The sequence below is a fragment of the Echiichthys vipera genome (genome assembly GCF_963691815.1).
Source record: "Echiichthys vipera genome assembly, chromosome: 15".
NCBI classification, from domain to species: Eukaryota; Metazoa; Chordata; class Actinopteri; order Perciformes; family Trachinidae; genus Echiichthys; species Echiichthys vipera.
Genome location: NC_139840.1, coordinates 15,329,511 through 15,353,800, shown reverse-complemented (window position 1 = coordinate 15,353,800; position 24,290 = coordinate 15,329,511). Strand labels below are relative to the sequence as shown.

Sequence of the window (24,290 nt, the reverse complement as noted above, 5' to 3'; positions counted from 1 at the left end):
TTGAGATCCCGAGGCAGCGCTGCTCTGGTCATTTCACAGTCTAGACAGACATCTATGGATTATTAAGCTTTCTCCAACAGAACCCCAAAAGACTCTTTGAACGACCTATTTGATTACTCTTTAAAAACTTACTTCGAGAACTGTAGAACAGCAGTATGCTGGCCCACATCTGTTTTTGTTTTCTGCCTGCCCTGTGCTTTACAGTATTTATTTTATTAATTCTTATTCAAGACAAAAAGCAAAAGCTGAACAGGTAAATAAACAAACAAAGCAGCACTTGTGAAGCTTTATGGTGGTTATTATGCTGCCTCTTCTTGTTTGAGGGGTCTTTTTGTAGGGATACTACTTAAAAAAGACACATACATCAGTAAGTTGTATATTGAAAAGCTATAATACTATTGAAGAAATTATTTCCACTTGAGCATAACCCCAGTAAAGAAAACTCAGGCATCACTATCATAATTTAAAGGAAAGTTCAGGTTTTAAAGAGATTGGGCATGTAAAGACTTCCAGTATTGATCGAGCTAACACAGGGTCAAATTGGCAATGCTTCCAGTACAGAGGGAGGTAAGGTCAGACAGAATGGGTTATCTCGGCTATATCTATATCTCTTGCTACCAGTTCCAGGAATAGCCTGGTGAGGAGATACAAAGGTCCAGTTCATTAGCAGAGAGTCTGTCACAGTGACAGATGGCATGGATTTAACCAAGCAAAAGTAGAATTAGAATAAAATCTCAGCAGTAGTGGAATATCATCTTTTCCATCAATCTTTTTTTAATTTATACCTATAAAAGGGTAGTATAAAGTGTATGTCGTTGTTTGATTGTGTGGTTCACTAAGAACTATTTGACTACTGTTTCTTTGTCAACAAGTCAAGTTACAATTTACATACTATTCCGTCTGGACCTAATGATGAATGACTTTGAAGGGATTTAATAGTATTAGGTGTATTTTTTGGCGTAACATGGAAGCTTCATTAACATCTTTAACCCGGCGGCTCAGAATATCTAAACAATCCCTGCAGTTTCGAAATTAGTGTCACCAATTAATATCCAACCAAATGTCTCCCCTTCTGTTCCTGAGTTATGGCGTTGAATAATGAACAGAAACATTATGATGCCACAGTGAAGTTGACCTTTGACCTGTTGGATATAAAATGTCATCACTTATTATTAGAATTATTGATTTATGGCCAAAAATGCATTTTGTGAAAGCACAGTGGCCGTGACCTTTGATTTCTAAAACCAAAGCAGTTCATCCATGAGTCCAAGTGGACATTTGTGCCAAATCTGAAAACATTCCCCCTCTGGTTTCCTGAGATATCGTGTTCACAACAATGGGACGGACAAACAGACAACCCATAAACATAATGCCTCTGTCTACGGCTGTCGTCGACGCAGAGGCATAATAGCAAAGCCATACGATGGCAAAAAGCGAAATTGCCAGAAAGCAGAACAGCTCTGGGGTTTAAATGTTTAAGATCAAGATTTAAGATCAGAGATCAACTTTATTGTCCCACAAGGTTTGAAGGAAGGATACAACTATGCCTCACTAAAATCATTTCAATCTTGGTAAATTCAATTTTCCAGAAAACAAAAAAAGGAATGCTTTAAATAGAAATTGTCACATGTAATGACAAGAGGCAAAACTGAGGACAAGATGCATAATCCTTCATATTCTAAAAGCTGTCAGGAAGAACGTTACAATCCTGACATCTTAACTCCCACGATATACACGCTGAAATCCATCTGCTGTCAGTGAAAGTAGCAAGGATTCACATTCAAAGATTTGAAAGCAGTTCTCCAGGGTGTGTCTTGTCCTTGTGGTTTATAATGTTCTGTTACTTTGTGCTTCAAACTTACTCCCTGCAGTGGAGACTCTACTGGCATATTACAGTCACAATGTAGCACTTTGGTTGACTATATGTGACAGTTCAGTCTCTGCTGACTATATTTGGGAGTGATGAGGATGTAATCGCTGGGATTTTATTCACACTGTTCTAAATGCTAAATCCATCTGCACAATGAATTTCTGAGTCCTGTCAAACAGTTTGAATGTCTGATCAGATGCATCTAGACAAGGACGTGCAGAACATATCTCTTTAGAATAAGGAAGTGTTTGTACTCTTCTGGATGCGCCATGGTCTGCTGGGGCTGCAGCCTTAATCAGGACTGACACAGGCACACGGACTATAATCCCCATTGATTAGGAACCTGAGATCAAAGGCTTCCACTGATGTCACTCTCGCCTCCTGTCTTCACTCTGCTAATGCTGCTTCCTTCTCTTCCTTTCTTGGTCCCTGCTCACTTCTGCTTGTCTCTGTGTTTGCATGTTTTTCTTGCGTTCACCTTTTTATGCTCCTATTTTCATCATCCGGTCATTTTTCTTCTATTGCCTTGCACCATTTTCAAAACTTACTGTACGTTGGCATAGAGGTTTTCATTCTGACTATAACCAGATGCTAAGCTCAATCATAATGCCTCAGTCAAAATAAACTGGCTCATTTACCGACACATTTCCTTCTGCATGCTTAACCACATGATGTTAAGTAGCTTAGTAGATTCCAGATCATGGCTGATTTGTCATGTTTAAAAGCTGCAGTAGTAATACTACTGTTTAATTAGTGAAAAGGTTAGCAATAAAAAAAAAACAGCAGTGTCAAAAGAACTTGCATTCACCATTTCGCTTTCTCAGCTTTGCTCCCTATCTTTCTCAGTGTTCCTCCTTCAAATGCCTTTTCTCTCTCTGCTACATTAGATTCTCTCCAAGTTTTCCTGTAAAACAATAATTATGTTTCCAACAACGGCTTCTGAGATAGTTCTAAGAAACAAACCATCTAACGTTAGGTTAGGATAACGCAGAAAAAAAAGAGAGAGGTTCCAGAATAATGTGCATTTGCGAATTAGACTTTATACTTGTTTTTACCTGCATTACATTTTGTCTAGGTAATTAATATGCACACAATTATGTCACTATGATTGTGTGGAAAGAAATGGTTGTGGAGCATAAAATGAGAGCTCCTCATCATAATCCTGTTTATACAACTATAGCTTTTATAGCTTAACTTTCATTATCCAGAGAAAATGGTGTTTTGGAGCTGTGGAGCTCGTACTCACTATTTCAAATTTCAAATCTGTGTGGAATATTTTACCAGTGTACCAATGTTAATATGCACAGTAGGTTGTGTACCTATTTTGTCAAATCCCAAAACTCAAATTAAATTTAATTAAGTGATGAAGATACCCTAGCTGTTTAACCCATGCATAATTAGGCAGAGGAGTGTAGTGTATTCCCAAATCAGAGTGCAGATGAAGAGCATGTATCACCTCGTGCATTCCACATGAAGCATTGCACATTCATCTTACGGTGTACAGACACTGCCTTAATTACAGTGCCGTGTATTTTGACATGCATTTATATATATGAACACTGCGTGAACATGTATATCAAAGAGAAAGAGGCCAGTAGTTTAAGACTTAAGTTAGCTGTGTGTGTGCAACTCAACACACATAGAGCACGTAGTAAATGAATCTTGATTTAGTGCCAAAGCGACTGCCAGGATTTGCCAGATTTCAGCAACCAATGATATTGAGATCACTATCACCTTTGTGCCAGCACAAACTTGGAGGCCCTTGGTCTGGCTTGATTGCTCGTGTACATTTGCTATAATTTGGGGTATTAGCCTCATGACCTTGAGTTTTGATCTATGGCATCAGTGCACACATCATGTCAGCTGTGAGTAATAATCATCATTGCCTTTAATGGGAAGGAGGCAGTAATGTAGTCGAAACAGAAATTGAAGAAAAAAAGAAAATCTCACAAGTTACAGATGAAATCTCAAAATCTTAAAAAATGTAAACAGCTGATAGCATGCTCTCTAATGCATGTTTGCATGAGGCGGACTTTTTTGTCAGTTTGTTGAGGCAATCCTTGTTAAGCCTGTAAGTAAACATCCTGTGACTCAAGACTGTATTTCTGGGTTTAACTGTACATCAGTTGATTTATAGTCAGCTTTTGTCTTGGTCTGATGCTGAGCTTTAATCCCTCTGTCCAGACAGAGATATACAGATAGATTGAAGTGTGTGTGTGTGTGTGTGTGTGTGTGTGTGTGTGTGTGTGTGTGTGTGTGTGTGTGTGTGTGTGTGTGTGTGTGTGCCTGTGCGTGAGTGAGAGAAGTGACAATCCATTTGTGTTCCTATTAAACCAGCAGTTATGGTGATGAATACATACATGGAAATTAGCCCAAGATGAGCCTAATTGTCTGATTAGATGTGCTTCAGGTTGATAGATGCACAATAAGCCCATAGACACAAAGCAGTCATTAAGGAACATTAGACCATTAAATTGAACATTAAACTATATCCAGACGGCAAAATATGGATGTTCATTAATGCGTCTCTACGTCTCTAGGTGTGTCTGTGTTTGTGTGTGTGCCTAGTACCTTTTCTGTGAGTACTTTGTCCTCTTGTTGCTAGTCTCTGTGTCTCTCCACCTGTCATATGGAGGGGAGACATCAAATTAGCATTGCACCAATTACACATTTGAGCTGCTTTGTCACTGACTTAAGAATACAGCGTTCACTGGAAAGAATTTGAAATGCAAATTGCTTGCTGGTGAAAAGTCTACAGCATGCACATCTGGCATAAGTGTCAACAAACCACTGGTATATACATACATTTAAAACTTTTTAAGTTGTCTATATATCTTACCGTTTGTGTGTATTAGCTAATGATATTGTTGATCATTAGCAACGCAAGTCATCATTTATATTCAAACTAAGAGCAAACACATCTTCAGTGCTTTCTTATAAGAAAAATAAGAAAAATTGGTCTATGTAGGAAAAACCTGAGGCAGAAACACATGCAGTGACATACACACAAACAAAAGCACAAAAGCTCAGAGAGAAAGTATAGAGAGAAGTATGTACACTTTCTCCTGCTGAGAAAGAACAGAAACACGTTGAGACTCTTTAATCAACGTGGAAAGAGGAAAAAAGTCATCATTTGTGTGGTGCTGAGGCATTTTTTCGCTATAGCAAACCTCTCGAGGCACGCTCATTCAAACACATGCAAGCAGATACAAACACTGAACCAAAGCCTGTTTGCACTTGAGGGGGTCTCGCTCACCCTCTGAGAGATAAAATGGCATGCTTTGCTGGCTGGGGATGTTTTCAGCTCAGAGGAATTGCGATATCTTTGAAAGGGGTGTCTTTTTCATTTGAGTTTCCTCCAGCAAGGAAGGTTGATTAAATAAACAAAAGAAACAAGACTCCTCTGTTAGCTCTTCAAACTAGAGCAAGACTGATATATTGGTTGGCCAATATTACGACCGTGAGCGTAAATGTTTTCTGCAGAAAATGATTCTTAGAGTGATTTTATAGCTATTTCATTTATTTTAATGTATTCTTTATTTAAATGGGAAGCATTTGACTGATACTGAACATGATGTTTGTTTAGGCTCTTATTTTATTTTATCTTTTTCAAAAGTAGAAAACAATGTTTTTATCAGACAACACGCCCTCCCTATCTTTTATAATCAGGATGAGAAAAGTATTGTTTGTTGGTGAAGCCTAGAGCAGCAACAGCACCAACTAGTCACAAGAAAAACACAGGACAGTTATGATGTCAGAAAATCATGATCATATATATTCGTCTTCAGATTTAAGGTGAACACAGAGAAACAGCCTTCTAGATTACTACAATACAATGTAATTGCATACAGTTTAATGCAATACAATCTCCCAAACCTAAAACTTCCAGCAGATTCAGTGAAAACTTTAGTGGTTTCAAACTGTCTGGAGAAAAGTATACTTTTCTTATTTTCTGAGCACTTAAAAACACAAAGACTTTAATGTATTTCTCTGTATCCCTAAACCTCAATATTATTATGTACCAAAGTTGCCAGAGTAACTACATAAATCACACTGGCTTATTGAATTGAGAAAAGTATGAAATATCGCAGATGATAGATAGTTGATATTTAGTCCGGATGGCCCACAGGCACGAGTGAATTTGTGTGTGTGTGTGTGTGTGTGTGTGTGTGAGAGAGAGAGAGAGAGAGAGAGAGAGAGAGAGAGAGAGAGAGAGAGAGAGAGAGAGAGAGAGAGAGAGAGAAAGAGGGGAACACTGAGAAACAGAAACACAGATTGAAAGACATCGTCGAAGTCCGTCTATCTATCTACTCTTTTTTCTCTTTTCTCTCTCTCTCTCTTGCTCCCTCTAACACACACATATGATTGTACTCTTCAGTGAGTGGGTTTTAGTCTTGTGTGAATTAGGCTTGTCTTTAAGTGTGCATTTTTTTTTCATCAGTGGATGATCCCATTTCCATTGTGTTGAAGCAGCAGGTGGATTCTTTCCCACTAACCATTCATCACCTGCCACACCAAGACCTGCCTTGCCCCCTTTACACCAATGAAAAATGGGTTTTGGACCATCTTTTTCCTCAAGAAATAGAAATCGTTTACTGTGTCATCAAACAGGTCTCATCTTATGGTGGCTACTGGAGCTTTTGAGCAGAAAAAGGGTTTTTTGTATTTCATTTTATGTTTCACAGCACAGGATGCCAGGGCAATGGGAAAACTTAAAATTGCTATGATCATCAGTAGACGTTCAAGAAACATAAAGAGTGGAGAAAAAATATTCTTGAATCCATTTTTAACACAAGTTACCCTTCAAATAATTCTTTTTTTTAATTGTTAACCGTGATTATCAATGATCAAACAATTATCCTGTTTAGCAGGACTACTTTACTAAATATAAATGTGAATGTATGAGCATATACAATTGCAGTCATAGAAAAAGTCATATTGGGTTTTAATATTTTGCTTAATAAAAGCATGAATGTTCCTTTAAATGCACTGTATTCGAGATACAGAACATTAATACAACAGCACACAAACTTTGTCTATGCAAAGATATAGTGGAGTAATGGCGTCCTAGGCAGAGCAGTCACTCTCAATCTGTGTGTTGTAATCTGGCATTCTTTGTATGATTGATTTGATAGCCAGTCTGGCTGTGCATGTGAGTCCCTTGTGCGTCGATATCAGATACAGAGGGCTTTCCCAAATCCAGTATTTTGAGTTCAGCACCTTTAAAGGTATAATATGTAGAAATATGGCTTACTGTTAGTAGATAACGGCACTCAGAGCCGGCCCCTCCTCTCCTCCCCAGAGAGAGAGAGAACGCAGTGATGGTCAAGTGAGCTAGAGAGCGAATGAGGAGAGCGGCCGCCGTTCAGTGAGGACATGGCAGTAAATCAGAGGAATAAATATATAACATTTTCTGATTGTTGCACAGCGGTTATAGTCAAAGCACAAATACAGAGTTCTTCCAGGAGGTGCTGTACTATCCAAACATCATCCTGTCTCTGTCTGTGTGAGTGTTGGACAAAAAAAGACCACTGCCTTGTAACCTGTGTGTCAGAATGCAGCGTTTAAGAGCGACAAAGTGGTGGTTGGGAATCAGAGAGCTGCTCACCCTGTACGCTCTATTGGCTTTGGGTTAAACCCCCCATATGGATTGGGTGCTTCTTTCCTGACACTCAGAAACGATCCCAAACTTAGCAAAACAATAAAAAAACAGAAAATTCAGGCAGAGGGCTAGTAGGGTCTCTGCAAATACAGACACCACCACACACTTCTAACATGTCATATGTGGTGATTTAGAGGCCTTAGTTTTTTTTGCTGTATTCTCAGGAGGTGACATTGATTGATCACTCACATTGTACGTACGCTAAATGAATTCATAAAAGCAGCATGTCTAAATGCAAAAGTGTAGGAAAATTGCTGTCAGTCTTAATACAAAAGCTATTCATAAGAGTTATTTTTCTTATTATTTCTGAATAGACAGATTAGCAAGTTAGAAGTTATGCAAATGATTAGACGGTCATATGATTCTGTTTCTGTATTTAAAAATGTTCAAAATGACAATGCTGAAATGTGTGCATTACAATAGCTGTTAAATGATAATGAATTGTGAGGTTGTGCAGGTTTGTGCAGATGTAAATGGTAAAGTGGTAAACTAAGTGAATACTTTTGTATCAACAATATTTAAAACAGTTTGATCCTATGTGTCTAATTTCTTTCTACACAAATCGTACTTGAATGTGATCCAATCGTGTGTACGAGTGTGTGCAAATCTCTGCGTATGCAAATGCTTTCTATATTATAAACCTTATACACGTTTCCAACGTTTGTTTGATTCGGTTTGCTAAATGTTGCTGTAGGAATGTTTACATACTGTATTGGGTATTGCTTACAGACACACAGCAGACCCCAGGTCTTCGGAATCACTGGGCCTTCATGTAATACTGTTAATTACGACAGCAATCGATCCCACAGAGACAGACAGGAGGAGAGATGGGCACAGAGACATAGACAAGGTGACAGGCAGCCTGAGAAAAAGTCAAAAAACAAAGAGAGTCCTCAGTGAAAATAAATGAAAAGGAGAGTTGATAGTGCAGATCCACAGGCTATCTGATGAATCAGCATGTCAAATAAAATAACAAATTAAAAACCTATTAATCAATCTTTTAGCATCGCAGGTTACAAAGGAAAAGCCTTGGGGTGGAGATCAATCAAATAAACACACAGGCACACAGGAAATGGCAGATCCATATTAATCCTCCTATCATTGAAAGAGTTTAACAATTTCAAAATTGAGAATTAATGAATTTTTTCATGTATCACATCAAACAAAATTGCCATTACACAGCAACAAATAAATGTCACTCACCCTCAATTAAATAGTACATTGCTCATATAAATCCCTCAGTGTGAGTTGTGTTTAAGATATCAATACTTAAAGATGCAACAATACTCAAGCCAACATATTAACCATTAGTTACCCTTACTGAGCCTGTCAGCACTGTAAGAAACATTTCTTTGACCAATCTATTGTTGGAGTGGCAGCAAATTAAACATGAAACAATTTACATACAGTGCAATCAGTCACTTCATATTAATTTTCTTCTTGAAGTTCGAGAGACCTAAGACATTTTTCAGCAGCTCAAAGGACACTGACTTTTCTTTTTTGTCTCTCTTTTACTTTTTCTCTTTTCATCTCTCTTCCCAGGCTCCTAAACCCTGCTCTTCAAAGTGCTTTTACATATCGCTGAGTGACAGAGCTCAATGAACCAGTTATTTAAGTTGTCACACCACCTCATAGGCTACCTTTTGTCCCATTACATTTTCCTATTAACTTTTCACTGCCACGACATTGTTCAGTTTCTGAGACCTATTAGGTTTAGAAATAAAAGTTTCCATACACATGTTTTTATGTGCATTTTCATTTTGCGCATAAAAAAACACTTCCTACAGAGCAAAAGTTGAACTAGTGCAAATAAGTTCTTGCGCTTTGCTGCAGTGGAAAAGCTGGTGAATCAATACATTATGACGTACTAAATGACGAAAGTGACTTAAATGTCACTCGTTGTTGGAGAGGCAAAACATGGCGTCAGACAAAAAATCAGATCTGTGCTGAGTGTTGAGGAGACTGTAGAAACAGGCATACAAACTAATGTTCCATCATGTTTTCCTTACAGTTTTCCATTTTTGAGATTTGACTGGCACTCTTTTAATTAAGTCATCTCGGTACGCAATCTTCTTCTGCAATGGTTTAATGGCAACCAACTGGAGAATTAGCACCACCATCTGTTTAACTTGATGTGTCAAACTCCTAATATTTGCATAACAGTTGTGGATTGAAGCACACATTAGTTCACATTTTATTTTGCAGCATTTTTTAAAAGAAATGTAGTTAAAATTTGAGCTACATATGGGCAGCAGAACAAATACAGAATTTATTTTAAAAAACTTTCTTGTATTAAAACTTGTGTCAAATTAAGTTGAGAAAATGATGTGCACACTACATTTTCAAATAGTATAGAGAACATTGCAGAGCAACACACACAGTTGTACGTACAGTTGTCACCCACATACTGTATACTGCATATTATACACAAACTGTAATCCCCACTGCCCTCTACCACTCAGTCAGTCTCTTTCTCTAAAGCTCTCTCTCATATGCTCACACTCCCTCTCGTCAGCCTTTAAAGACAGCACAGTCCTGGTCAGAGCAGCGCAGAGAGGCTAGGGCTGCAGGTCTGGCCGCAGATATCCTGGAGGATGACTGGGATTATGAGGGGAGCGTGAGAGAGCAGCAGAAAGCAACACTCAATCAATTTCTATTGAATCTCATTCCAGTGACCTAAGGGATATAACAAGCATGTGCATTTCTGAATACTTGAAGGGAAACAGCTATCTGGGCTTAAAATTAATGGTGTACTCATCAATCTGACAGTTAGAGCATCTGTTGACAAAATATTTTATGAAGTGATAACATTATTTTATCAATTAATAATAATAATAATTTGATTTATTTCAAAGCCTAAAATAATACTTTATTTATGCTTTAAAACAACTAGGTGTGAACTCAAAAAGACCAATGGGAGGCACAGTAATACTGTACCCCTGTTAACCCTTGATGACATTTAGACATACTATATTATGTTAGCATTGCTCCATTTGGTGCCATGTTTTCCCCTCACCACAGAACACCAAGAGCAGAAAGAAAGAAGGAAAAACATGGAATTAGAGGCTTGTGACAAATTTATCTAGAATCAATTTGACATGGAGAAAAGATTCCTTTGGGTTCAAAGAAAACAAGAAAACCAAATGAAGCTAGGGAAGGCATTTAAACCTTTTTAAATTTGCTGAAAGTTATGCAAATGCAGGCTTAGCCACTGATGCACCCTGCATTTGAGCAGGTACAAATGTAAAACCCACAACAATACCAGCATCAAATTAGTGAATTGAAGGTTAATCACATTCCAAATGCGGCAAAATTAGAAAATGCAAGTGTAGCTCTGATGGCTGTGCAGTGTGATTTTACTGAGAAAATCTTTCTAAAAATGATCTTCACTTCACCTGTTCAATTGACTTTAAGTTTAGATAACAGACACTGTCAGCAGTTATTACAGGCATAGACTTTAACACAGACAGCCTTGTTCAACTATCAATCAACTATTGCAGTAATCCATTGAGTCTTTCAGCAGAAATCCCAAACAATTGGTGGTTGCACTTCTCAAACTTGATAATTTGATGCTGGTCTTTTATGAACATTGCTATAGTATGTATCTTTTGAGTTTAACTCTTGGTCAGACAAAGCAAGACCTCTGAAGATGTCACGTTGGGTTCTGAGAAGTTAAGATTTTACATTATTTTTCTGACGTTTTAAAGACAAAATGATTCATAGGAGCATTGTCTGTGCTAACGTTAGCTGCAACATGTTCTCCATTGGGGTGGAGCGGAGGCTGAAGAGCTCCGGTGGGAGGTGAATTCTTTCTTGCACAATTTTTACACAGTGGTGCTCTTGTCCATGTTTCCACTTGGTCATTTCTTAGCACTCAAATGTCCGCTCACTGAACACAGCAACAGCCAATCTTGCTTTTCATAGGTTTCGTTCCTCTAGTGTCCTGTGCGTCAGTATTACGGGCCGGGCGGGAACTTGTGTAATGGACTGTGTTCAGCACTGAGTGCAAAAATAAATTGAGATTAATTGCAAGGTTTTTTTGTTGCGTTATTTCTTTGTTGCGTTATTTTTTTGTTGCGTTGTTTTTTCTGTAATTAATTAATTGTAATTAACGCGTTAAAAGTCCCAGCCCTACTCAGAATACAAAAAAGACTTTGATGGTAAAAACCTCCTTTGAAGAACAGTCCTTCTGTTGAATTCCCCATTCATTTCTGAAAATAATTTTGGTGTCAAGTCCAGTGTCGATGCATGTTGTTTAAATTTATTTAACTGAATAGGGCACAACTCCAGCAACCTGTGTAGCACTAATAACTTTATTGTCAGACCAATGTGTTCCAGCTTGCGGCCTTCATCAGGGTTACGTAACAGCACCATAATGAGGTGACGTAGGACTGGGTATTGTCAAGAACACGATTGGATTCGATTTTGATTCTTTAGGTCACAATATCGATTTGATATTAATCTCAATGCTTTGATATTGATTCGGTAATGTGTAGATGACAGATGACAGTGTAGATAATTGTTAAATTACAGTATAATGTTTGCAATATTTGTACTGGTTTAGAAAAAATTTACCCCAACAGAAATTAAGAGAAGACAACGCACCAAAAAAGGCCATTACGTGACCTATTTTAGCGTACAAAAGGTGACCGTAACCACTTGGTTAGGATTAGAAAAAAAAGGCTGTGGTTTGATTTAAAAAATCCATGACATGAACAGCACCAGGACATGAAGGTGAAAGTCCTGCTGCTGCTACTCGTTTCGGCCGCCAATGTGTTTGAATAGATGTTGTTTGGTGGAGTGGGCCCTCCGTACAACATAAATAACACTACGGCGTTGCCCACAGCACCCCCACTTGACTAGGGTATTCATTACAACAGAAATAATTGATTTCAGGATTTTCTGAATCGATATTGAACTGGGAAATATTATACTGCAATGCATTTAAGAATTCATATTACCCACCTCTAAATGACAGTGGAGGATCTTTGGGTAAAAACTTCTGAAGTAAACTCTGAATGGATGTGTGATGTATTGATCTACAATTTCAAAGTCTTAGCTAGAAATGACTCTTGCGGTGGACATAATAACGGGCTGTCACTTATATGTTGTGGTTTTTAGAACTAGTCTTGCAACATAGCTTAAAACTGTTATGGAGCCAATCCTTAAATTGATTGGAAGTTCCTACAGAAGGAAAGATGCATGTTCAAATGTTGAGTGCTGTTTTTCTATTACCACAGTCATTGAAGCAAACCCGGCAAATCAACTTTGCATGTTTCATTGATTTTTTTTTAAACATTTTCGTTCATTCTAAAGCCATCTGCTTGAATACAGATTCATATTTTCAGCCACAAAGCCATAAGGGTTTCTATTAAAAATGTTTAAAACAGTTTTGTGGGATGAGGTTATGTGCTCTTCACTTCAGTATCATTTCATGTATTCTAGGTTATAGTACATTTACAGTACATGCTATATCGTTTCGTATATTGAGCAGAACTACGTGTATGTACTCTTAACCGACCAATGTTAATGTATAAATTTGTTTTGAACTGATACTTAACTGAAGCATAAAATATTACATTATATGGACCTCAACATTAAGTAGTATAGTTTTAAATGCTGCAATTATTGAGTTGATCCAAAACGAATATCACACTTCATGAAACAACCCAGGCGGTGACTCATGCAACTATCTTGACATGTTTCTCTTCTCAGTATGTCATGTGTGAGAAATAACCAGTTTTTCCTACCTTCTTTGTAACTCTTTATTTATCTATGATGTAAATCCCTGTATGTTGATTAACATAACATTCAAACTGTGAATGACTGCTGGGGGGGATTGTGGATAGGAGTCACATGGGTTGCAAATGGTGACATTTGGTTGTTGTTAAACACTGATAACATCCAATGGGGTCATAAACATTGGGTAGTGTGTTTTGGTTACTTTGATGTCCTTGTGTTTGTAAGGTGCTTTTGATGTAACTGTATAAATGTTGAAGTGACTTGGAGACAGGCAGAGATTGTTAGAGACCCGGCTGTTGGTAGAATGTCTCTCCTGGATGCATGCAGTATTTAGTAAAGACATGATTTGAGAAACACTCAGGACTCCAGAGAATTTCTTTCACACATGTCAGGCACGCTGGCCCAGTAAGAGATACATCTCTGTGCAGGAATTGACCTAACGCTTTAGCGACAAACTAAGATTCAAAATACCCAAATAACATCCACTAAAAAATTAGATGAGAAATGTGAACTTGCTTCTCTTTTATCTCTTCCTCCCTAAGTCTCCTGAGTTTCCTATTTTTGTGCTGTCATCTTGCTTCAGTGATATTTGTTATACAAAGAACAGAGATCAAGAGTGCTTCTGCATTGATTCTTTTGCTTTGTTATGACACTAAGTTCTGCCTCAGTGCTCTCCGCTAAATGAACAAGCCACACATACTGGTGCGCACACACGCACACTGTTACACTATGACAGATATCTACGAGCACATAACGTGATACAAGATAATTTGTTATTTTGGGACTATTGATTGGTGAGCAATGAAACAAGTCTCTCTCAGAAACGTCCCTACAGCAATCAATTTTAACATGCTCTCCTATTCATTATATAATCGATATATCTTCTAAGATGGTAACTTCACAGAAATACAAGAAGAATACAAAAATACACGCACACAAAAGACAAATATGACAAGAACACTACTGTGAGTTGACATTGTTTTACACATGAGGTCCCTGAAAACGAGACTGTGGAAGTACATAACTTCCCTGAATATCATCCATCATCCAAACATCTAGAAAAAAGATGAATAGATTATTCTATTTTTAGGGAGGTATTTCTACAGTATGTGCCAGCAACAAAAAATGGTCCAGTTGATATGCAAAGCAGGAAGTTATCCTATCAGCAGGGAACATCATTTGTAGATGGGGTCATAAGTAATGGAAAGTCATTTTCACCAGGGGCTGTTTTCCATGTAGGATAGCCACCATGCTGCCAGCTCAACTAGGACAAATGGCTGCCTCTTGCCCAAATCATTACGATAACCTGGATTAAGTAGCTAGGTAGCACCAGCTGAAGGCTTTGGATGCCTGAATACTTCTCTTGACCATAGCCACAGTACTGTGTAAGCAGGTTGTGGACATCAGGTTTCATTAAGCCCAGGTAGGCGGGGGTTTTCAGGTACAGGTGAAACCTGAAATGTAATCCACAAAGTCCCGTTTGAGTGACGGATCCATGAGTGTAAAGCCCTCTCACACACCAAAACACTACACAGCAGTTTATAATTAAACAGGACTTGGACTCTGGAAAGTGAAAATTGGAGGAATTATTTAATCTTTCATCATGACGATCCCAGTCCATAATGTGTTCTCGTTACAATGCAATCTACTAGTAATGTGTGCTTGCTCTCTTTTGATTGGCCACCGCAGCCATTTGCCAGATTACATCACGGTACCTCGTAAAATGAATGAGGAGGCTGTGTTTTCCATGCAGGGCTTAAGTCAGTCTGAATGAGCTCTGAGATACAGCAGCTGCTGGGTGGCTAATGAGTGACTGGCTCCAATATACAGAAAGAAAGAGAGGTGGTGGAAAGCTGAAAGCTGACTTAAGTGAATGATGTGACACAAAAGAAAGTTGTCTCTTGCATTGAAAACGAAACTGATTAAATGCTGGGAAAATTCACTTGAACTGTAGCAGGCATCATTCATTTCACGAAATCATTAAACAAGGAATAGTGACAATTTAAACATATAACAGAAGAGTTTCTTATTAAAGTAACACTGCACAGCGATCAGAGTTACACTTGCATTTTCTATCAACTTGAGTTTCATTTTTAAGTTGATACATTCAGGAACAGAATGGTCTTTCTGATTATCCATGTTTTGTGTTACTGATCCTTAAGCTGCTGTTCCTGATGTATACTGCTGTCCGAAAATCTGAAACCACCTCACCATGTTTGGATCGGATGTTATAAGCGAAGCGAGAGTGATGTCCTGACCTGCTAGCGTAGGCATTTAAGAACAACGCTAAAAGATAATATACAGTACTGTTCTCATTACTGTGAAGTTAATTGAATTCCTTACGCCTGTAGTAAAGTCACATATTGAAGTGGTGCCATGGAAAAAAAAAGGAAAGGAAAAAAAACCATGTCAACACTCACGACACCTGCAGGAGGACCACAATTACACAAACCTACTAAATAACAAGGCCTTTAAAGTAAACCTCTCTAAGATGATAAGTGCCACTTAGATTGTACTTTGAGTAAAGTCATTACTTGGCTCTGTGAACTTTAAAAGAAAGTAAAACTCAAGCTTTGCCATTAGTAAACAAGAAAACTTTGATTGAAAACAGATTAACAGTAGCTTCAGTAATAGAGATTTGAAGACTTGTGATGTTAAGTTTAATGAGTTTTCTTGTACCTAACAAATTATGATGACAGTGGTGACTGCTGATGCATTGAGCTGGACTGGACATTTTAATTAGAAACAATAATTGCATGGCTAAATTAAATTATTTTGACATTAACTGTCAGGGCCTGGATGTTACAGACAAAAAATGGCGCAAAAGTAAATTTTGTGTTTGGGATAACTTCCTTGTAAGTTACTAACTTAATTTTACATGACAAACATTTATATGTATAAAGAGTTTTCAGTCAAACCTTCAAATGCCACCATATTATGTAAGGTGCTGCAAATTGAAAATGGGTCCAAACAGAACCAGAAATGTTGACACAGACTATTTGAGAATGGCATTTCTGTCACAAATGTCAAAAATGTCAGGCCTGTCTACCAGTGCCTCTTATCCATAGAGGAGTAATACACTGCAAACAGTGGCAGTAAATAAAGCAAATTAAAGCCTCCTTTGGATTAAAATTGTGAATGGTTTTAACTAGATAATGAGAGCCTCTTAACAGTTCAGCAGTAAAGCAAGTAATTGCTTTTTCATGGACTCAAGATTTTGAATTTCTGTCATGTGGGGAGACAAACAAACTCCAATCACATGAACAGCAATTAAACTCTTCAGTGAACTTCTGACATGGTTCAGTTCCAAGGTAATCACATGCCTTACTGTGATCCATACCAAATTTCCTCCCACAATGTTTTCTGTATGTAGCAAAGCTGAAGTATTTCGCTAAAACCATGTATGCTGGCCTATACAGCACGTGTAAATCTATATAACAAATCATTAGTTCATGACAAACCAGTTGGAGTTGTTGTGGTAGGACTCACAGGAGTTCAGATAAAAGACAACTTCACTCAACAACTCTTACCAAAACCTAAAACAATGTGATCTTGAAACATACAAAGCTACTGTAACGTTTAGACTATATAATAGAATGATTTAAAGGTTTTATTAAAAGCAACATGTTCACATAATATCGGTATTACTGCAAGAAATGTGTTGTACTGTTGTAAAGCCTGACCCCAGAGGCACTGCAGAGATGGACATGTTATTTTAGAAAATAATGGGTTTGCCTCCAGTCTGTGACACCAGAGCTGGTCCAAACACAGGAAGGATCCAAGCAATGCTTTTTTTTATTTTCTGCTGTTCCCATTTTTGATCTGGTGTGAGTCACCATGTGACTGCTTCCATACGGTGGCCTGTCCAACAGCAAGAACTGATTGCATTACTGGACTGGTCACAGGGAATGGCTGCTGCTAACAAGTTGCTGCTCCTGTCTGACTCCTGTTTGTGAGTGTGTATGTCACTGTGTTTGCCTGTGTCCATGTGGATGTGTGCGTGACCTCGAGTGACTTGTTTCCAATAAGGAAATGAAATCCATTGTGGGATTGCCGCCATCCCTAACCCCCTCCACCTCCTGTTTCCCCCCTGCCTCCCTCAGCGAACCATTTTCTTTTATTACTTCACCTGCAGTTCCTTGAGCCACTGGGCGTGCTCCCATGCTGCAACCAACTCCCAGACAAGCATCGGCAGCATCTATCTTGTGGACAGAAGTGCTGAGTGGCTATTACTTCTCAGCAGACCCCATAAAAACCACAGCAATTAAACGCTATTGGGCCATTCGATTTTGTCCTCTTAGAGGGAAAAAAAGGGACTGAGGGAGCGAGAAAATCCAAAAAGCCGGAAAGAGAGAGACTTCAACTGATCCTACTAAACAGAGAGAAAGATTTTTATGTCAGTAGTTTGAAATGGAGAAGGAGGAATTAAAGAGTGTGAAAGTAGCTGTGAAATTAGAGCTGATGAAATACAGAACCTGCTCTCAAAGGGACATGAGAGAGCTCTTTAACTAAGGTACAATGTAAAGTAAAAGTATAGTGCAGCGTGAGAATAACAGTATAAGGTCTCCACTTTTAACTAGATTTATAGTTGAAGCGATTCTGCTGGAGCTGCATTGTCGTTCCGCCCTTCAGAAGGGAAGCTTAAGTAATATCCTGTGCTCTTCAGACTGCTCAACTGAGAAATACTTTTTGAGTCACGTCTTCTTAAATCTATTTTGCAAAACTGAAGGAAATAGCTAGGCGAGTGCCAGTGCAGTTGTGCAGGATGTACAAGATACTTCTGGCCATCTGTATATGATGTGCACTTACTTTTGGTGACACATTTATAATCTCTAGAGACAATACAGGAACTGAAAGAATTTGTAATGAGCCAGAAACAAAATTATATCAGACGTCAACATGGATTAAAACTGAGGTTGGCCCGCTACTCGTGAGGCTCCTGTGGGGAATTTCACATTTATTCAATGTAGCTGAAAACATTTCCCTCGTCAGTAAACTTGTGCAAAAAGCCAGCAGCCGAATATAGAAAGTGTGTGGTTCAAAATGTGCTCTAATGAACTGTCAATTATGATACATGATAATAGGATGTGGAGTTGTAGTAGTAGTAGTAGTAGTAGTAGTAGTAGTAGTAGTATAATATACGGGAGGTAATAATTATACAACTTAGTAAAAGTACAGAGATTTTCTACTTGACATGACTCCTTGACCGAAAAAGACTAAATGTCCTGGGTGTGATTAAGTGTAGGCAACAAAAGCACACTGGATAAATACAGGGAAGGGTTATGGTTTCTATTACATGTTCAAAAAGTAAATTCGGGATTCAAGTCAATTTTGTTTTGTTTTTATTTTAAATCGAGTCCGCAATCTTTCCCTTACCTTTAGGCACCTTAAGTGCTGTAGGTGCCTAAACGTACACATATTGTAAGGGAAATACAACAAAACATGTTGCTAGTAAACAATTTGAAAATATGTTAAAAAATTAACATTTCCTTATAATGTGGATAAAAACATAATTGGTGTTGCAACTCCGTAATTAAACCCTAAGGCTAAAATAGCTAGTAGACGAGTGAAGCAATACGTCTTTTCTAACTACTTGTAATTTCCTCTTATGCACGCTTGAAGATTTTTCAATTTTAACTGAAATGTGGGAGACCACATACATAATGACAGAGTCAACAGATTTTTTTTTATTTTAATCATAGGAACGCACACACCAGACGATTCAGTCAAAGAACAGGACCGCACACTTCTATTCGTGCTGTTGGCAGCCATGTTTCCATTCTACACAAGTATGTAACATAGGGTTGGTGACGCTTCCAGGTCAGCTCACTTTAAAATTGGGGAGACTCTGATGCCGTCAATAACATTAAGATAATGTCTGCAAACCCCTCACACCACAGGATCATTTTGTCAGATGATCAGTTCAGACCAACCTCAAATCTGGAACACCCCTGCAATTGTCAGGAAGGGCGATTCTGCTCCAAAATTGGCCAATTATCCCCTAGTGTGCACCAGACATTAGGGCAGACTACAAAGCATCTTTTTCTGCACAGAGGAGAAAGATTTAAAGCCTCTAATATCAAGACTGAAATCAGCAAGAAGCCTATTTGGTCTTGGCTTCAAATATCAAAATAATTGTTTAGCTTCCATTTTTCATGCATGGAGTCTAGTGACCAACAGCACTCTATAAATGCTAAATGTAAATGTCAGAGAATATGGTCTTGTTAATGATTATTATTGTGACAAATCTGTTATAATGTCCTGCTCCAGAGTGTTACTTGAAGTGCAAATGTTACCTCAGGCTAGTGTAACATGTTCACATCTTCAATCTTTCTCCACGTTTGACTAAACTTAAACCCTGCAACTTTATGTTATTCCTGCCATCATTTTGCCGACTTGGTTTTTCACAAGCAAAGTCAGCAAATCTAAGCAAAACTTTAAGCAAATAAAGCTCTGTTTTTCTCGGTGTGATGTAGTGACAGCATTATTGCCAACGCTACAGTCAATCCTGCGACTGTTGTTGCTGCCACAATGAAGGGCCGTCCCCATTCATCACAGTCTGTCTACATACGTTCCAGGCAACTAAAAATAAATGCCTCCAACCTCTCGGTAATCAGAACAGGGATGTAGGTACACGGTGCATAAAAATCATGACGAGAAGTGAACTAACACTGAAAGTTACAAATAGCCGCCTGTCTCATTACCCAAGCAAATCACATTAGGTATCCTTCAGAAGCCTTAAATAGAGTCTGAACTGTGTGACCTTATCTCTCACCATCAGTCCTTTTATCCATCTATCGCTGTCTCTTAATACGTCCCTCATTCTCTTTGTCTGCCCTTTTCTCACTAATTTTCTCTCTTCTTGTCCCGCTTTCACTTTTTGTCCCTTTGCCTTACTGTGTTTCTGTCTCTGTCTCTGATTGAGCCGCTCTGTCTTTGGCACTTTCTCTCTCTGCTGACCACACAGATATATTCAAATGACGATAGAGTGTTGAATTATTCAAACCCCTCACAGGAAAGAGTGTTGGGAACAATGACAATGGCAAATTCCCATTAAAGCAGGCCATTTGCTGAGACAACAAATTCAGAGGCCACAATAAAGCCAGGTAAAAGGCAACAATTCTCAGGACACATTAACAGGGTTAGGGTTAACACATTTACGTGGGAGACAGAATCCTTGTTGTCACAGGACTATCTGTTTCTATTTCTCAATCATTTATTGTTTTACTATAGAAGACTTTGAGACAAAGATGTTATGCTACAACCAGTGTAGAACCAACTTGTCCTCTGGAAATTTCCAGCATCACTATAACTGTCTGGGTGTAAATGACCAAGATTGACACCTTTGAGTTTTAAACACCCACCACACAGTAAGTGTCAGCCTACACTTACTGTGAGATCAGGGGACAAAATTGAGTAACCAGTTAGCTGGCAAGCACAGAGCCTGCTGTGAACCTCAATGGAAATACCTGTCACATCACAAACTTAATGTGGAAAATCAAGGGACTGGAACCAGTATCCTGGATACAGCCGAGCTGGCTTACAACACTTTGTGATTGAGCCCTCAGGGTCACATCGAACACTGTTTGTGAGTCACATAATCAGGATGTTGCTGATATTTCTGTCAGTAAGTGTTAAAACTCAGAGACTGAGCAGCTGGTTGCCTATCTAAAATGAACTCATTTTTTGAACCATTTTTGATATTAAAGTTAAGTAATATAGGGTGTGGCTGGATGAAGTACATAATGCATCGGTTTAATAAAGGTGCTGCTGTTAGAGCTCTTTTAAAATTTCAAGACTAACTTTTATTCATCATGAACAAGAAGGCATGGCCAGAAGTTAACAAAAAGAAATCAGACAAAATTAAAGCACTGATTCATTTTATTGGTTTACCTCATAATTTTAGTGAGGTTGTATGATAAACCAGAACAATAATATCTGTGAAAGCACTTTTATAGTTTTGTTTTAACCCTTCAGAAAATGTATTCCACTGTTGAGCTAAACAAGCTAGTTGTTGCTGACTTTGCATTATTTTCCACTTGACATATCATCATCGCAACATATGCAATGTGGGCATAATTAATTCACAAATAAATAAGGCCTGTATTGAACTGTGGCATCACCTACACATATTTACCAAAAATATCGAAGGACACTAGCTGATTAATTGTAGCACTCTTTCTGACCTTCTGACATAGTGATCTGTTTGGACCACAGGGAGGAAATTCTTGTGATTTTATCCAATGAGAACAAACATTTTGCCAATAGCCGTTGGCTATCTCGATGTGCAAGTAAGCACACTGTTTCACCCGGCCAGATCAATGTTTCTCGATTAGGCTGCCCGGACCAAAAGGAATGCAGCAACTTTCCTATTTGTCAGCCACCCAGACCCATTTTCATTTAACACATGCACACATAAATATGCAGAAACACACTCACATGCGCACACAAACATTAAACACAAAAAGACAAACTGATGTCACAGACATCACCGACACACCGACGTCATTCGTCTCGTGGCATTTAGCACAAACGTCAAATAGTGTAGAGCCCTGCTAAAAATCAATGGGCATTTGCAGCAATCAATAGTTGGGTTCCTATGAGAACTAATTAGAAAGGCAAACATGAAGGGGCGCCTCCTTCCACCTCTCTGCCCACCACTGTGAGTTCAAAACTCAGAGCTTCTCCACCATAATGGTCAGAACAGTGCAATATGTTATTAAGGATCAAATACTAAATAGATACATGTATCTGTAATAAAAATTGCTGATATGATATAAAAATAAATGTATAAAATGTGTATAAATAATGAAGAAAGGTCACGTCTCTGTGGCTCTCTTGTGAGGAAACAAATTACTTTTTAATTACCATGAATGTAAGTTCCCTCTGAAGTTTCTTCTTAACACCCCAGGTGGGTTGTACGACTCGTCCACACACAAAACAAACCGATGCACACACACGTGTTATTCGTTATAATAACTTTTATAAGTTTCCATAGGGCAACAATGCAGGAATCAGGACACAATAGATATAGTAGCTTCTACAATTTTTACAGTTATAACCGCAGTTATGGCAAAATCTGGTAATCCCAACATCATTACCTGTCACCCTGAGTGCAGCCTGAAAACTTCTACTGACCTTTATTTAAACATTATTATTTTATATGTCAAAGCGTCTAGGCTTTTTAATGACCTTCATAAACCAGCAAATGTGTTTTCATTACTTTTAAAACTTACTACAAAGTTAAGATAAGTCACTATCAATGAAGATGGATGAATGGATGGACTGGATTTGGTCATCTTTTTTTCTCCTATTTTTTTTAAACATCCTGTTTCCTCTTTAAATAATTCAGTCTAAATGAATATAGATGACTGAGTAACACTAAAAACGGGTAATCTCCCTTTCTTTGTTAGACCTTGTGGTGTGAAACGGGGCAGTTGTTTGATTGTTGGATGTGTTGGAAAGGAAAAGTATGGGAAAAGACCAAACTGAGTTTTATTCGTCTAAAGATTCATTTTCTCTATCCATTTTGTGTATCCATCAACCTATCCCTCTGGGTGTATCACTGTACATTAGTGCAGAGCCGCACACAAACAGACACTCTTGAATCAAATGAACTGAAGACGATGCTGGAAGGCAAATCGAGCATTGTTGAGCCGTTACTTTTCCCTTTGCTAATTCTTGACAACTCTGAGAGGGCTTGTTTTCCCCGGGCCATCTTTGCAGTTAAAGAGAGGACTGTAGATTTAGTTTATTTATGTTTGAGGGGCAGAATAAAAGGTGTGTAAGATATTGGCCGGTTTAACCATTACTACTCTATTCCAACAAAATCAGCCTGATGAAAACTGAGAGGCAGTTGGCAAACAAGTCAGGATACTGAACATATTGTATAGAAATCACTTGCTAAAAAGAACTGAACGTTGTGCCCCGCTGAATGCTGAATGGGAAGGTGACACACAAACTAAGTACAGATGATACACTGCTGCGGAAGTGGAAAGTTAATGCATTACCTCATTGGAGTCTGCTACACAGTAAGCCTATTGCGAGAAGAGTAATGGTGTCTCTAGATCATTGAGATACAGTATGTGGTGCACAGTGATTGGAACAGCTCCTAAAGTATGTGCTCCAATGCTAATGTGGCTAAAGGGGGTATCCAGGGACAGAGACAGATAGCAAATAGGCCTTGGCTTATCTGGAGAAATGTCAAGCTGAGCTTCACACAGAAAACCGAAGCTGTGATAATGAAGAAGGGTTGGAGAAGACATCAAAGACCAACAGGAAAAAATGTATAAAGCAGCCTAAATCAAACAATACATGATATGTGCATTGAAAAGCAATAAAGCTTTTAGTTATTCTTTTAGTCAGGTGTCATGCTGAGTTGCTTTTCATTACTGTTTGTGAATACATTTGCCTGTGCACACTCTCATACAAAAAGAGAGGTAGAGTGCATTTAATATTAAGCGCAGGAGTGAGCATTATGCACAAACACATATACACAATGGTATGTTGTGGCATGCATCTAAAAATGCAACTCACCCTGAGAGCACCAACTGGTGTTGATCCTTTTAGTGTTGGTCTTCTTGGCCACAGCTGTCTACAGAAAGGAGAGAGAAAAGAGTTTGTGGATGTTTTAAACATGTGAATAATTTTGTCATTGCTTTGGTATTGATTTAAAAATAGACTGAAAGAATCAAATTATACTTAATTTTGAAAAAAGAAAAGGTCATGGAAAAAAGTAACTTAGTTGGGAGAGCCAAAAAAACACAAAAAATCAGAGACAAAAATACATCAGATACAAAAACCCGGCATCATCTTTTTGTGCTGTACTATGTCCTTTAATTGCGCTCTCCCTGTCTAATCCCGACTCGGAACCGCAAAATCGAAATAAACAAAAATGTACATAATAAAACTTAAAACATATTAGGCAGATACACATAGCAACGATGGCGGAAGCTACAGACAACGATTGATTGTAGTCTCAATTCATTTCAGTGTTCTACCTCTTTGACTCAACTC

General features: G+C 38.3%; 1 protein-coding gene across 1 annotated transcript in view; it reads right to left on the bottom strand.

Moving 5' to 3' along the window:
- The window catches only part of tnr (tenascin R (restrictin, janusin)), a gene marked incomplete at its 3' end in the record, with an annotated part of 165,626 nt that overhangs the window by 85,351 nt on the left and 55,985 nt on the right, over window positions 1-24,290 (bottom strand). The window contains exons 2-3 of the mRNA XM_083927949.1: window positions 23,811-23,868; window positions 4,442-4,492 (exon numbers count right to left, since the gene is read on the bottom strand). The remainder of the gene's footprint in view (window positions 1-4,441; window positions 4,493-23,810; window positions 23,869-24,290) is intronic.